Source organism: Saccopteryx bilineata, chromosome 3 (assembly GCF_036850765.1).
Source record: "Saccopteryx bilineata isolate mSacBil1 chromosome 3, mSacBil1_pri_phased_curated, whole genome shotgun sequence".
NCBI lineage: Eukaryota > Metazoa > Chordata > Mammalia > Chiroptera > Emballonuridae > Saccopteryx > Saccopteryx bilineata.
In genome coordinates this window covers 49129261-49146713 of record NC_089492.1, presented here as the reverse complement: position 1 = coordinate 49146713, position 17453 = coordinate 49129261, and the positions used below count along the sequence as shown (strand labels likewise).

Sequence of the window (17453 nt, the reverse complement as noted above, 5' to 3'; positions counted from 1 at the left end):
ATTATGTTTCTCTTGCTTTTGCTATATCCTAAATGTTTTGAAGTTGCTGTGTTCAGTTAAACAGACTTAATACCGAGAGACAAAATATAAATTTTTTATTTTATTCAACAGAATGTAAACATCTTCAATTAATAATTCCATTTATTATTTTATTGATTATTGTTAATATTATTATTAATCATTGGAGATGCTCAAGCCTAAATTACTGTTTCTTATCATATTTATCATAATATTTTGCCAGCTATAAATTGTCCATAATATTGAAAATAATCTTAATTTGCATGAGTTTTTTTTTAGTGTGTGCTTTTGACTTATGAAATCTCATCTTCAAAACAGAAAAAAAATTTTTGATTGTTGCCAGAGAACTGACAATTTGAATGGCAGATTTCTTATAGAAAATGACCGAAGCCAGAAGTCATTGGTGCAATATTTTTTTTAAGTATTAGAAAAAATATATATCAACCATGAAGTCAATATCCAGTGAAAATACATTTTGATAATGAAGAGGGAAAAAATGTTCTCTAAAAAATAACAGTAACAGCAAAAACTAAGGGCACTTGATGCTAACCAAAGGACCCTTAAAAAATACATTATAAAGATATGTCACAGCTCTCTCAAAATGTTAGTACTAGTTTGTACCAGTGGTGTGGTGTGAGTTTGAAACCTGCACCCGGAAACCCAGCAAGGTGAAGTTGCATTTTGGTTGTGGAGGCAACAGCTTCTTGGATTCCTGGAGATGGCAGCATCCAAGAGTTGTACGGCCCAGAAAACCTGGAAACCTGGAAATTAGCCAACAACAAGCATGACCCAGAGTATCAACAAAATCCACAAATATGACAAAAAACAGCAGCAAGAAATCCTAGCAGCAAATTCCTGGACTAAGGATTATCATTACTGTTACATACTGCAAAATTTCAACATGGGCTTTACTAAAGATGGTGATGCATACAGGATCAGTAGGCAACTTGGAAGTGATGGGCTTGATGCTGGGAAGGGTGGATTGTGAAGCAATGATTATTATAGACAGTTTTACTTTGCCTACAGAGAGAAAAAAAAACACGGAATAAATGCTCAGGCTGCTGCATATAAATACATGGCCACATGTATAGAATATGCCAAACAAGTTGGCTGCCTTGAAAATGCAACTGGGCCTGACCTGTGGTGGTGCAGTGGATAAAGCTGTAACCTGGAATGCTGAGGTAACTGGTTTGAAACCTTGGACTTGCTTAATCAAGGCACATATGGGAGGTGATGCTTCTTGCTACTTCCCCCTACTCTCACTCTCTTTTTCTCTCTAAAATAAAAATATTAAAAAAAATGCAATTAACTGGTATCATAGCCACCCTGGCTATTGCTGTTGGCTTTCCGAGATTAATGTTAGTACTCAGATACTCAATCATTGGTTCCAGGAGCCATTTGTAGAAGTAGTGATTGAACCAACAGGAAAAATATCTGCAGGGGAAGTGAATCATGGAGCCAATAGGACATGCCTAAAGGGCTATAAATCTCTTGATGAAAAAACGTCTGAGTGACATACTATCCAAATTAATAAAATAGAATCCTTGGCCTGACTAAGTGGTGGTGCAGTGGATAGAGCATCAGATTGGGACTCAAAGTACCCAGGTTTGAAACCTCAAGGTTGCCAATTTGACTGAGGGCTCATCCAGCTTGAGCATGGGCTCACCAGCTTTAGTGCAGGGTCGCTGGCTTGAGGATGGGATCATAGACATGACCCCACAATCCCTAGCTTCAGCCCCAAGGTTACTGGCTTGAAGCACAAAGATGCTAGATTGAGCCTAAGGTCACTTGCTCTGCTGTAGCCCCCTTGTCAAAGCACATGTGAGAAAGCAATCAATGAAAAACTAAGGTACTGCAACAAAGAATTGATGCTTCTCATTTCTCTCCCTTCCTGTCTGTCTGTCCCTATCTAGTCCTCTCTCTGACTCTTTCTCTCTCTCTCAGTCAAAATAAATGAATAAATAAATAAATAAGAGTGATTCCAAGATGGCAATGGAGTAGACAGATGTTCCAACTGCCACCTCTCAGGACCAAATTGGATAACAACTTCTTTTAAGAACAATCATATTGAAAAACAAACTTTGGATTAAACAAAGAGAAGTCTATAACCAAGGATAACAGAAGAAGCCACACCGAGAAGAATGCTTAAGTATCTTAGAGCAACAATGAATGGACATAAAGAGCACCTAAATAAAGAGATAGCAAGCATCAAAAAAGAAATTAAAATCATAAAAAAAGAATAAGTCAGAAATGACAAATACAATATCAGAAATGAAGACTGCATTAGAAGGAATAAATAGGCTGGATGAAGCAGGGGACTAATGAAGAGATTTAGAAGACAAGACAAACATAAACACAGAGTAGGACAGCAAAATAAAAATAGGCTCAAAAAGACTGAAAAATACTCTAAGACATCTCTGTGACAACATGAAGAGAAACAACATCCACATCATAGGGGTTCCTGAAGGAGAAGAGACAATCAAAGGATAGAGAACCTGTTTGAAGAAATCATAGCTGAAAATTTCCCTAAACTGATCAAGGAAAAAGTCACACAAGTTCAAGAAGCACAGAGAGTCCCATTAAAGAGGAACCCAAGGAGGCCTACACCAAGACACATCATAATTAATATGCCAAAGTTAAGAGACAAAGAAAGAATACTAAAAGATACAAGAGAAAAGCAGTTAATTATCTAAAGAGGTGTCCCCATAAGTATGACATCTGACTTCTCAACAGAAACAAACTAGAGGCCAGAAGGGATTGACAAGAAATATTCAAAGTGCAGCAAAACAAGGACCTACAGCAAAGTCTACTTTATCTAGCAAGGCTTGCATTTAAAATAGAAGGAGAAATAAAAAAATTTCCCAGAACCCCCCCCCCCAAACTGAAGGAATTCATTACAATCAAACCAGTACTGCAAGAAATGTCAAGGGGTCTGCTGTAAAAAGAGCAAAGGAAAAAAAATTGAAGAAAAAGAGATTGTATATTTAGAAAATAAAATGGCAATAAATAAGTACATATCAATAATAACCTCAAATGTAAATGGGTTAAATGCTTCAATCAAAAGACTTAGGGTAGCTGCATGGATAAGAAAATAGGATCCATACACATGTTCTCTACAAGAGACCCATCACAGAACAAAAGATACACATAGACTGAAAGCAAAGGGATGAAAAAAAATATTTCCTGCTAATGAAAATGAAAAAAAAAATCTGGTGTAGCAATATTTTTATCGAACAAAATAGCCTTTAAAACAAAGGCTATCATAAGGGATAAAGAAGGTCACTACATAATGATAAAGGGAACAATCTAACAGGAGGATATAACCATTGTAAATATTTAAGTGGAAAATATAGAAGCACCTAAATATATAAAGCAGACTTTGATGGACATAAAGGGCAAGATTAACAACTATACTATAATAGTAGGGGATTTTAATACTCCACAAACATCAATGAATAGATCCCCCAGACAGAAAATTAACAAGGAAACAATGGCCTTAAATGACAGACTAGATCAACTGGATTCAATTGATATCCTCTAAATCTTTTTTTCAAGGAAGCAAAATATACATTCTTTTCAAGTGCTCATGGTAAATTCTCTAGAAAAGACCACATGTTAGGACACAAAACATATCTCAATGTAATTAAGAAGATTGAAATAATATCAAGCACCTTCTCTGATCACAATGGCATAAAACTAGAAATCAACCACAATAGAAAAACTAAAAAAATGTTCAAACACTTGGAGGCAAAATAGCATGCTATTAAATAATGAATGGATTAACAACAAGATTAAGGAATAAGTAAAAAATTTCATTGAAACAAATGAAAATGAACATAAAACAACTCAAAATTTATGGGACAAAACAAAAGCAGTCCTGAGAGGGAAGTTCAGAGTATTACAGACATACCTTAAGAAGCAAGAAAAAGTTCAAATAAACAACTGAACCCTGAATCTAAAAATAATAAAAGAAGAACAATAAATAAAGCCCAGAGGAAGTAAAAGGAAGGAAATAATAAAGATCAGAGCAGAAATAAATGACATAAAGCCTAAAAAGCAATACAAACGATAAATGAAACCAAGAGTTGGTTCTTTGAAAAGGTAAATAAGATTGAAAAAATTTTAACCAGACTCATCAAGAAAAAAAGAGAGAGGACTCAAATAAATGAAATTAGAAATGAAAGTGGAGAAGTAACAACTGACACAGCAGAAATACAAAGGATTTTAAGAAAATACTATGAAGATCCATATGCCAAAGAATTGGACAACCTAGGTGATATGGATAAATTCCTAGAAACCTACAATCTTCCAAAACTTATTATGGAATCAGAGAAGCTAAACAGACTGATTACAACAAATGAAATTGAAATAGTTATCAAAAAAAACTTCCAGCAAACAGAAGTCCTGGACTTGATGGCTTCACAGGCAAATTTTACTGAACATTCAAAGAAGAACTAACACCTATCCTTCTCAAGCTACTTCAAAAAATTCAAGAGGAGAGAAGACTTCCAAGTTCCTTTTATGAGGCAAGCATTATCCTTATTTCAAAACTAGGTAAAGACTCTACAAAGGAAAAAAACTATAGGCCAATATCCCTGGTGAACATAGATGCTAAAATACTCAGCAAAATATTAGCAAATTGGATCCAGCAACACATTAAAAAAATAACACATCATGATCAAGTGGGATTCATTCCAAGGAGGCAAGGCTGGTATAACATTCACAAATAAATCAATATAATTCATCACATAAACAAAAGGAAGGATAAAAATCATATGATTATATTAATAGATTCGAAGAAAAAGCATTTAAAAAAACCCAGTACCCATTTATGATCAAAACCCTCAGCAAAGTGGGAATACAGGGAATATACCTCTATACCTCAACATAATATAGGCCATCTATGACAGACCCACAGCCAACATCATACTCAATGGGCAAAAATTAAGAACAATCCCCTTAAGATCAGGAACAAGGCAAGGGTGCTCTTTTCACCACCCTTATTCAGCATACTTCTGGAAGTCCTAGCCACAGCAATCAGAGAAGAAGAAGAAACAAAAGGCATTCAAACTGGGGGAAAAAAAAAGAAATAATACTACCATTTGCTGATGACATAATACTGTACATAGAAAACCTTAACATCTCAGTCAAAAACTACCAGACCCGATAAATGAATTCAGCAAAGTGACAGGGTATAAAATTAATATTCAGAAATCAGTGGCATCTTTATACACCAACAATAAACTGTCTGAAAGAGAAATTAAGGAAACAATGCCCTTCACTACTGCAACAAAAAATATAAAGTACTTAAGGAGTAAATTTAACCAAGGAGGTAAAAGACTTGTACTAAAAATATAAGACATTGAAAAGAGAAATCAAGGAAGATAAAAACAAGTGCAAGTATATACCAAGATCATGGATAGGAAGAATAACCATCATTAAAATGTCTATATTACTCAAAGCAATCTATAAATTCAATGCAATTCCTATTAAAATACCAATGGCTTACTTCACAGATCAGAACAAATATTCCAAAAATTTATATGGAACCAATAAAGAAAATGAATTGCCTCAGTAATCTTGAAAAGGAAGAATAAACTGGAGTTACCACATTCTGATATCAAATTATACTATAAGGTCATTGTAATTAAAAAAAGTTGCTACTGGCATAAGAGCAGGCATACAGATCAATGGAATACAACAGAGAACCCAGAAATAAACCCACACCTTTATGGTCAATTGATATTTGATAAAGGAGGTAAGAGTATACAATGGAGTAAAGATAACCTCTTTAATAAATGGTGTTGGGAAAACTGGACAAGTACATGCAAGTAAATGAAACTAGATCACCAACTTACACCATTTACAAAAACAAACTCAAAATGAACAAAAGACTTAAGTGTAAATTGCAAAACCATAAACATCTTGGACAAAAACATAAGCAGCAAATTCTTTGATATCTCTTGTAGCAATATTTTTGTAGATTTATCTCCACAGGCCAGAGAAATACAGGACAAGATAAACAAATGGGACTATAATCAAACCAAAAAGCTTTTGTATAGCAAAAGACATCATGATCAAAAGAAAAAGATAACCCACACAACGATAGAACATATTTGCCAATACATCTGATTTGGGGTTAATAACCAAAATTTATAAAGAACTTCTAAAACTCAACACCAGGAAGGTAAACAATCCAATTAAAAAATGGGCAAAAGAACTGAATAGACACTTCTCCAAAGAGAATATACAGATGGTCAACAGGCATATGAAAAAATATTTGACATCACTAATCATCAGAGAAAGGTTAATTAAAACTACAATGAGATATCACCTCACACCTCTCAGAATGGTGTGCATTAACAAATCAACATAAAACAAGTGCTGGTTAGGGTGTGGAGAAAAGGGAACCCTCCTGCACTGCTGGTGGGAATGCAGACTTGTGCAGCCACAGTGGAGAACAGTATGAAGTTTCCTCAGAAAATTAAAAATGGAACTGCCCTTTTGACCCAGCTATTCCACTTTTAGGAATATACCCTAGGAATACCAAATCACTGATTCAAAAAAAGATATGCACCTTCATGTTTATTACCGCACTGTTTACAATAGCCAAGATCCGGATACAGTCCAAGTGTCCATCAGTGGACAAGTGGATTAAAAATCAGTGGTACATATACACAGTGGAATACTATGAAACCATAAATAAGAAGGAAATCTTACCTTTTGTGATGGCATAGATTGACCTGGAGATTATTATGCTAAATGAAATAAACCAGGCAGAGAAAGACAAATATCATATGACCTCACTTATATGTGGAATCTAATGAACAAAGTGAACTGAGGAACTGAATATAGGCAAAGGCAAGGTCTCAGGAAGCAGAGAGACAGCTGTCAGAAGGAAGGGGGATAAAGGGATGGGATCAGAGAAGGTGAAGGGGTTAGTAAAATTATATATACCTAACACATAGATAAAAATTATAGGACAGCAAATCTCAGAGGGAAGGGGTGAGGGAGTTAGGTGGAGGTGGATAAAGAGAAGGATAATGGGGGACAAAGGGGTGGGGGTGAGGGAGTTATATTAAGTGGGACACTTGAATCCATGTTAACACAATAAATTAAAATGAATAAAAACTAAAAAAAAAGAGAAAATATTTGAAATGTTGAAAAACAACAAAAAAATAGAATATTTGGTATATACTGCCAACAATATTATTCTTTAGAAATATCATATCTCAAGTTCTCTTTGGATCACAAATTGCTTCGTAGTTTGTGAAATAATGGTACTATGCGAATATGCTGAGTTCCTCTAGCTTGTTTATTAATGCACACTATACCCTGGCCAGGTCTTTGATCATCTGAAAAATTTGAAGTCAGAAGCCCAGCTGGGGCAAAGGAGTTTCTGTTGGGTTTAGAAACACATAACTGAAAGTCAGAAGATAAATTTGCCAAAGCCATGTGAGACAACTGTAAAACTACCATAGAAGCTATCCATGAATTAATATCTCAGGTTATTAAGGATAAACTGCTTAATCAAATTAACATCTCTTAAACAATCACTTAGTACTTTTGTTTGAAAGTCAGTATGAGAAAAACACTCAAGTAACATTTAAAACCAGTTACCAAAGATATGATTAGAAATATAAGGTGCTCTGAAATGTCCTGAATTTTACTAACATCCTGTAATAAAAGTCTTTAAAATGAAAAAAAATACATAAAAGAATTTCTCTAAATAGTAATAAAACATCACACTGCTCATAACTTCAGAAAGGAAATCAGTGGAGTGAGTAAAAATAGATATAAAAGTAATAGACTTTCATTCTGATAAATTTCCTAAATCATATTTGATGATTAAAACAAAATATATAACTACCATCTGATGTGGTACTAAGTACATCTATAAAAAATACTTAAGACAATTATTTTTTTTGTTTTGCTTTTTTTTTCATTGGAGAGACAATGAATGAGATATAAATGGAAGTGTGGTTTCTATACCTTACTTGGAGTTGTTTAAGGTCAATACGAGTAGATCTGATATGTATTATGTGTATGGTAACAACCACTAATTTAAATATAATGTGTAATACTCTCAAAATTTTCGAATCCTAAAAGTGCTCATGTAATCAACAAAGAAGTTAAAAAGGAAAGAAAGAGAGAAAGAGAGAAGAAAGAAAGAAAGAAAGAAGAAAGAAAGAAAGAAAGAAAGAAAGAAAGAAAGAAAGAAAGAAAGAAAGAAAGAAAGAAAGAAAGAAAGAGCAAGCCTGATCAGGCAGTGGTGCAGTGGATAGAGCATCTGCCCAGAACACTGAGGATCCAAGTTCAAAACCCCGAGGTTTCCAGCTTGAGTGTGGGCTCACCAGTTTGAACACAGGGTGTCAGCTTAAGCATGAAATAATAGACATGACCCCATGGTCACTAGCTTGAGCCCAGATGTCCCTGTCTTGAAGCCCAAGGTCACTGGCTTAAACCCAAGGTTGCTGGCTTGAAAAAGCAGTCACTTGGTTTGGCTGCACCCCCCTGGTCAGGGTACATATGAGAAAGTAATGAATAACTAAGGTGCTGCAACTACAAGTTGATGTTACTGATCTCTCTCCTTTCCTATCTGTCTGTCCCCATCTGTCGCCATCTCTGTCTTTGTGTGTCTGTTTCTGTCACTCTCTCTTGATAAAAAAAATAAAAAGAAAGAAGAAAGAAAGAAAGAAAGAAGGAAAGAAAGAAAGAAAGAAAGAAAGAAAGAGAAAAACAAACCAAGGAATGATAAAAAGGAAAAACAGCAACAACAAAAAACAGATAATGAAATGGCACATTTGAGCCCTAACATAAAAAAAGAACATTAATGGTCTTAAATATTCCAATCAAAAGTCAGGGATTAGTAAGAAGGAGACAAAAAATACATCCAACTATTTGCTTCCTAAAAGAAATTAACTTCATGCACCCAAGATTTTTCAGGGCCACGACTGCCTGGGTGTTTTCCATTGAGCAGATGAAGGCTTTACAAGTGAGGGAGCTAGTTTGGTCGATCATCATTTCTGTGCAATAGGGCTGTCCTCAGGGCTGATGAGACTTAAACAGGAAAAACCTAGAAATGAACCACCAGATTCCTGTGGTTCTGCAGAAAGATTAAGCCACTCTACAAAACAGAGAGATATTTATTTACATCAAGGACATAGCAAGAAATACCTACAGAAGTATTCTACAGGGAACCCACCAAAGCTCCCCAATAAAGAAAAGGTCTGCTTTAAACACTGTTTAGACCAGAGAGTACAAAAATGCTTACAACACCATTACTCATGTGGTACATACAAACACTTCATGGGGAACTATCTTCCTCGTTTTCTTGAGATGTCTGGAATTATCCCAAGAACCTGAAAGCAAATGCCCAGGGAAGAAAGGGGTAAAGCTCTTATTTCCACCAGAATGCAGTTTGAAAGCAGAAACCAAAGGCCAGAGTAGTTGTGTTCTGCAAGTTTCAGCTCTGGGCTGCTCCTTCTGTCTAGATCCCAGAATAAAGAAGACATAAGGAGGACAGTCACAACTGATCTAGAACCACATAAACGTGAATGAGAAATAAACCTATGTTGACAGTTGGACACATAATTTGCATTGATCAATGGAACATAAAAAGAAGTGGTTTGTGCTATTTTTAGCAGAAGCTTTGAGAGCCATTGCTGTTGCCTATTCTGTGCTTTTCTCCCTTTCAGGTAACACCATGTCCCAGATAACAGTAATCTGGAATCCAATGGAGAAGACATATGGAACAATACCACAATCATCCCATAGCTAAAATGTCCTATGAGTGATAAACTTTTATTATTGTAAGCCCCTCCAAAAAAAGTGTACTTGAAATTCATTTCCACATAGACAGTTGAAAGTTAAAGGATGGGAAAAGATATGCCATGCAATGTTAGTAGTACAAGAATAAAAGCAAGAGTGGCTACATTTACATCTAATACAGTCTACTTCAGGGAAAAAGAAAATTATTAGAGGCTTATTATAGGTTGAATTATGTCCCTCCTCCCCCAAAAAAGATTTGTTCAAGTCCTAATGCCTGGTAGCTGTGAATGGGACCTTTTTTGGGGAATACAGGTCTCTGCAGATAATAATCAAGTTAAGTTGTGGATTTTCTGGATTACGTAGAATCTAATTCAATATGAATAGTGTCCTTGCAAGAGAAAAAGAAGAGGGAAATTTAAACAGACAGACACATAGGGAAAATGCCATGTGACAACATTGACAGAGATTGAAGTGGTGAATGTTCAAATCAAGGAATTCTTACTCCTAGTAACCACTGGAAGTACTGCTGGCAACCACTGAAAGTTAGGAGGGAAGCAGGAAAGGAAACCTTTCGAAAGCCTTCAGGGAGAATATTATCCCAACAATACTTTGATTTCAAACTAATTTCCAGACTTTGAAAGAATAAACTTATGTTCTTTCAAGCCACTCTGTTTGTGGGCATTTGTTATGCTGTCCTAGAAAACTAATATACTTGCAAAAGGATTCATCTTCTGGGTTATGATCCAAAATATATATGTACCAAACAATAAAGCCTCAAATTTATGAAGCAAAATCCATAGTCTTTTATCTCTATAATTTTGTCACTGCAATAATGCTATAAACATTGATTTATAGGGTAAATAACTTTTTTCTTATGCACACCAAGTTATCACCAGCTCTATCTTGTCCTTCAGCATTTGACTTGGTTATTTTCTAACACTGCAGCAGTGAATATGTGTTTCCCCCAGCATCCATCTTCTTTAGCCACACAACTCTGATTTTATTTGGGAGCAGTATAATTCTCCTTTGGAACCTATATTTCCAAGTCTCTCTTGTCTGATAGAAACATAACAAATACTAATCCCATATGTTTATCTGGAAATAAAAAATATTCTCAATCAAGGAACTATACATTTTTATGTGTGTGTGGATTAAATAGCTGCAGAACAAGCTATTGTACTGCTCATTTGCAAGTATTTTGTCTGAAACTAATACTTGAAAAAAAATATGTATGTATTTAAATTTTAAATCTTCAATTTATTTTTTGTGATTACTACCTAAATGAAAAAATGGTAAGTTCTGGGAGGTTTTGCTATATCTAAGAATACTGACTTACACGTGAATGCTCAAATTAATATTTGTTGAATATATGAATGAAAACAAGAATTAGTTGCATTGGTAATTTTTATGTCCGATACCATTCTTAAGTGAGATACTTAATGTGATTCAGCTTTATTTTCTTTTACTTACTAAAAGGAATTGGTACAGAGGGATCTTAATTAGATAGGCTTTCATCAGAATGTGTTATGGAATAAAATTAATGATATTAATACTTATTATTAAAGTTTACAAAAACTGTTGGAGCCTGACCAGGTGGTGGCGCAGTGGATAGAGCGTCGGACTGGGATGTAGAAAACCCAGGTTCGAGACCCCGAGGTCACCAGCTTGAGTGTGGGCTCATCTGGTTTGAGCAAAAATTCACCAGCTTGGACCCAAGGTCGCTGGCTCAAGCAAGGGGTTACTTGGTCTGCTGAAGGCCTGCGGTCAAGGCACATATGAGAAAGCCTCTCCAACATTTGCTATTACCTGTCTTGTTAATAATAGCTAATCTAACAGGTGTGAGGTGGTATCTCATTGCAGTTTTGATTTGCATTTCTCTAATAACTAAAGATGAGCATCTTTTCATATATCTGTTGGCCATTTGTACTTCCTCCTGGGAGAAGTGTCTGTTCATGTCCTCTTCCCATTTTTTTATTGGATTGTTTGTTTGTTTGTTGTTGAGTTTTATGAGTTCTTTGTATATTTTGGATATTAGGCCCTTATCTGAGCTGTTGTTTGAAAATATCATTTCCCATTTAGTTGGCTTTCTGTTTATTTTGTTATCAATTTCTCTTGCTGAGCAAAAACTTCTTAGTCTGATGTAGTCCCATTCATTAATTTTTGCCTTCACTTCTCTTGCCATTGGAGTCAAATTCATAAAATGCTCTTTAAAACCCAGGTCCATGAGTTTAGTGCCTATGTCTTCTTCTATGTACTTTATTGTTTCAGGTCTTATGTTTAGATCTTTGATCCATTTTGAGAAAGCAATCAATGAACAACTAAGGTGTCGCAATGCGCAACGAAAATCTAATGATTGATGCTTCTCATCCCTCCATTCCTGTCTGTCTGTCCCTGTCTATCCCTCACTCTGACTCTCTCTCTGTAAAACAAACAAACAAACAAAAAAACCCACCACCACAACAACAAAAAAAACTGCTGGGAGCCTACAACATATCAGCTCTCTGTTCAGTACTTATGTATGGTATCTCATTTAATTCATACAACAATCTAAAGAAAAAAATAATATCATTATGATCATTTATATGAGAACACCAAGATTTTAAGTATTTGACTGAATTATTCAAAGTAACACAACAACCAAATGGCAGAGCTTAGATTCAACCCTAGGTCTCTTGAATTCTAAAACCTACATCTTGAGCTAGAGAAGCATAAACTAAGCAAATTCAAAGTTGATAAGTGTCCCAAGAGCCGTCGAGGCTACCTCCACAGAATTTTAAAAAAATGTGGAGATTAAGGCCTGGTGGTGGGAGTGAGTCCAGGGGAGGCTGCACTAAAGAGGACATATTCCAGGTAAACTTAACCTGTGGATGAGATCCTAAGGAATAAATACTTGTCTTTTTTTCAAGCAACCATGCTGGAGATGGGAATTTTGTTCCATCTGGGTTTGGTTCAGTGGTTTTAAAAACAGTTTCCTCTGCTGAGATTGCCCTCCTTAGTAAAAAAAGGTCAATGCATGCATGATGGTTATGTGTGCTTTGCTTACTTCCTATACTGGCTGTTTCCCAAGCCATCTGCATTGCATGGTTTCCTTTATTGGAGCCAGTAGGGTAGAGTGCTAAGAACACAGAATTTGGAAGCAGAACTGTGTAGTAATCCTGCTTGTCACTTACTTTACTGTGCAACCTTAGCCCAGTTACTTATCTCTGAGCTTTAATTTCCTTATCTGTAAAAGGGTGGTGGATAGGATGTAGTGTTCTTTGCAACTTGTTGGAGTTTTTAAAATTAATTTATTTTTAATTGAATTTTTTTGGGTGGCACTGGTTAACATAATTTTACAGGTTTTAGGTGCCCAATTCTATCACATATCTCTGTACATCACATTGTGTGTTCACCACCCCCAAGTCAAGTCTTTGACTGTCACTATTTATACCCTTATATACTCTTACTTGTGAGAGTTTTGACAAATTTTCCATCCTCTTCAAAATCCAATAGTGTGGAGATGCATCTTCAATGGCTGTCCTATCAATCATGTTGTAAAAGTGTAGTGTTAGGGACAGATTCTGTCATATGTATTCACAGATCCCAAAGCCAGGTCACAAAGTGAATGCTTAATGTGGAAAATAATTTTATACCCAATGACAAATATCAAAATATGGTCATGGGACCTGTGTATGCTTTTACTAATTGATTTATAGTTTCAAACACATCATTTCTTTTCAAATACTAGAGGTAGCAAGTGACTACTGACAAAGCACCTTAGTCTCTGTAATTAAGTTTCTCTTTAGCAAGCATTATAGTACTTAGATGGAATAACAAACAAGGAATATATCCAAACACCTGTATCTGTTACTTTACTTATTTCAACTCATAAATAATATGAAATTGTGATTTTGGAAAAGGTACAATGATGAAAAATCATGGAGTGGTTTTAAGTGTTTAAAATATTCTTTCTTCTTCCTTCCTTCCTTCCTTCCTTCCTTCCTTCCTTCCTTCCTTCCTTCCTTCCTTCCTTCCTTTCTTTCTTTCTTTCTTTCTTTCTTTCTTTCTTTCTTTCTTTCTTTCTTTCATTTTTGCATTTTTCTGAAGCTGGAAACAGGGAGAGAGAGTCAGACAGACTCCCGCATGCGCCTGACAGGGATCCACCTGGCACGCCCACCAGGGGGCGACACTCTGCCCCTCCAGGGGGCGACGCTCTGCCCACCAGGGGGCGATGCTCTGCCCCTCCAGGGCGTCGCTCTGTTGAGACCAGAGCCACTCTAGCGCCTGGGGCAGAGGCCAAGGAGCCATCCCCAGCGCCCGGGCCATCTTTGCTCCAATGGAGCCTCAGCTGCGGGAGGGGAAGAGAGAGACAGAGAGGAAGGATAGGGGGAGGGGTGGAGAAGCAGATGGGTGCTTCTCCTGTGTGCCCTGGCCCGGAATCGAACCTGGGACTTCTGCATGCCAGGCCGACGCTCTACCACTGAGCCAACCGGCCAGGGCTGTAAATATTCTTTATTTTAAAAAAGTTAAATTATATTCTTCTAGGTGATGAACTAATCCATAATAGAAAAACTGATAGGTAAGTTGGGCCTAAACCAGAAAATTCCTCCTTAGGGTGATTTTTTTTCCTTTCTTTCAACATCATTGTATACTAAAACCTCAAGCAAAAAAATCCTTTGATTTGTATAATTACAGATCACCTTAATTCCAGTTTTCTTTATCTTATTTATTTTCAAAGCTTAATAATTTTGATTATGTTTCTCATTTAGTCTGTGATTTTTCTTATTTTTTAATTGTGTGTGTGTGACAGGTAAATGTTGATTGTATCTTATTTTTTCTGTCTATTGTATTATGAATCTCTGAGTATTTTTCAAATCTTCTATTTGAAAAGGCAGTCACATTGTCTAAGCTAACTGACAGGTCTTGGATAATTTTGTAGGCGGTGGCTCCAATAACAATTTAAGTTCAGAGTCCTTGTGTTGTTACTTAGGTATGATTGTTTATCTAGGATTGCTCCACTGATTCTTACTGATTCTAGCTGTGGGTGCAGAAAGAGCCCTCAAGACCCGGAAACATGGGGCCTCTGAATAGGGAAAAGGTCTCATAACTTCTGGGCCAAAGAACCCTTTCCAAGCCAGGGCTTATTGTGACATTACATCCCCACAGCTGTTGCATGGCTGTCCCTTGTCCTTAATTATGCGAGGGGAGGCGTAGGTTCAGTCTGACAGAAAGCATTTTCCTGGGTGAGTAGCTGCTTGTCGTGGCTGAATCTGCTGCTCACTGGCTGCCCAGCTGCCTGGCATATACAGGTGGTAGAAGGAATTTCTGCTTTTGGGTTTAAAGAGAGCTTCTGGGTCTAGGCACCAGTTGTAGTGGATTCACCTGACTTCATGTTGCCTTTAGGAGGGAAAAGGCAATCTCCATTTCATGGGGACATCTTGTTGTTGAGGCTTCCCTCTAGGTCAGGAAGGCAGTCTCAGGCCCAGAGGGTAGGAAATCCCATTCTCTGGCCTCTTGGTGTTAGCAAGGCTCTGCACCAGGGGTCCCCAAACTACGGCCCGCGGGCTGCATGCGGCCCCCTGAGGCCATTTATCAGGCCCCCGCTGCACTTCTGGAAGGGGCACCACCATCTCATTAGCCAAAAGCAGGCCCATAGTTCCCAGTTCAGTTTGTTGTTTTAAATTTACTTGTTCTTTATTTTAAATATTGTATTTGTTTCCGTTTTGTTTTTTTACTTTAAAATAAGATATTTGCAGTGTACATAGGGATTTGTTCATAGTCTTTTTTTATAGTCTGGCCCTCCAACGGTCTGAAGAACAGTGAACTGACCCCCTGTGTAAAAAGTTTGGGGACCCCTGCTCTGCACTAATGCCCCCGTCAGTGCTTCAGGCTGATTTTGAATCTTCAGAGAGAAATGAGCACAGCTTGACCTTCATCTCTTGTGCGGGAGCTGTTGGAGTCCTGGGTCCAAGACCACTCTGCTTCCTTATTTCAACTTTAAAGTCCTACTAAGACTATTTTTGTGCTGTTTCCAGTGTTACAGTTGAACTTATGGACATGAGCAGAGATGAGTCAATGCTCTCTGTCTGAACCACAAACCCCAGATCTCAGTGTTGAACATTTAGAAGTTAAAGTAAAAACATGACCATGGAAGACGAGATATCCAAATTGCCTAAGAGGATAGAAGATTATAGCAGGGAGCATCTATAAAACTGGAGATAAACATTTTTAAATTGTATAAATTAAGGTGCTACCGAAGACATTCACATTTCAAAGATCTTTTATTCACTAAGGAAAAAATGGTGCACAGAGGTCCAGAAATATAGCAAAACAATGAGAGGCTAGTGGTAGAAATATAAATATATAATAGTATTACCTTAAAGCACATTTTACAGCCTGACCAGGTTGTGGCATAGCAGATAGAGTGTTGGACTGAGATGCAGAGGACTCATATTCAAAACCCTAAGGTTGCCAGCTTGAGCATGGGCTCACCAGTTTGAGCATGGTGTCTAAGGTTTAAGCGTGGGATCATAGGCATGACCCCATGGTCGCTGGCTTGGAGCTCATGGTCGCTGACTTGAGCAAGGGGTCACTCTCTCTACTGTAGACCCTGGTCAAGGCACTTATGAGAAAGAAATCAATGAACAACTAAAGAGCCACAATGAAGAACTGATGCTTCTCATATCTTTCCCTTCCTGCCTGTCTGTCCCTATCTATCCCTTTCTCTATCTCTGCCACACACAAAAAGGCACATTTTACAGACAATAAATATATATGTAAGAGTTTAAAATATAAGTAAAAGAAAATCGTGAACATAGATAAAATTGAAGTAGTGGAGGAGGGGAGTAAAGAGGGACAAATATACAGTAATGGAAAAAGATCTGACTTTGGGTGATGGGTATATAGCACAATCAACAGTTCATATGCTATAGAAATATTAACCTAAAATGTATGTACTCTTATTGATCAATGTCACTCCACTAAATTTAATTTTCTAAATAATGTTTTAAAAGTAAAAAAAAGAAAAAAACTTATAAAGATCTTGTGAAACATAAGGGAAATGGACACATTTTTTTACATATATTAATTACAGTAACTTTATCAAATACATATTAAGAAAGAGAGGCCCTGGCCGGTTGGGTAGAGCGTCGGCCTGGCATGCGGGGGACCCGGGTTCGATTCCCGGCCAGGGCACACAGGAGAAGCGCCCATTTGCTTCTCCACCCCCACCCCCCTCCTTCCTCTCTGTCTCTCTCTTCCCCTCCCGCAGCCAAGGCTCCATTGGAGCAAAGATGGCCCGGGCGCTGGGGATGGCTCCTTGGCCTCTGCCCCAGGCGCTAGAGTGGCTCTAGTCGCGGCAGAGCGACGCCCCGGAGGGGCAGAGCATCCCCCCTGGTGGGCAGAGTGTCGCCCCTGGTGGGCGTGCCAGGTGGATCCCAGTCGGGCGCATGCGGGAGTCTGTCTGATTGTCTCTCCCCGTTTCCAGCTTCAGAAAAATACAAAAAAAAAAAAAAAAAAAAAAGAAAGAGAGAGGTTTCTTTCTCACCTCCATGAAGATCTTTAATTAGACTAGGACTCTAATCTGCAAGAAAACAGAAAGAAATCAGGTCTAACAGATGAAGCAGATTCCAACTGAAGATAATTTTGTGTGTCTCTTTATGAATTTATTAATTCCTTCTCTATTT

General features: G+C 37.2%; 1 pseudogene; it reads left to right on the top strand.

Annotated features, from left to right (window-relative positions):
- The first annotated feature begins 736 nt into the window (after window positions 1–736).
- LOC136328511 (COP9 signalosome complex subunit 5-like) lies at window positions 737–7567 on the top strand (annotated as a pseudogene).
- Window positions 7568–17453: the final 9886 nt, after the last annotated feature.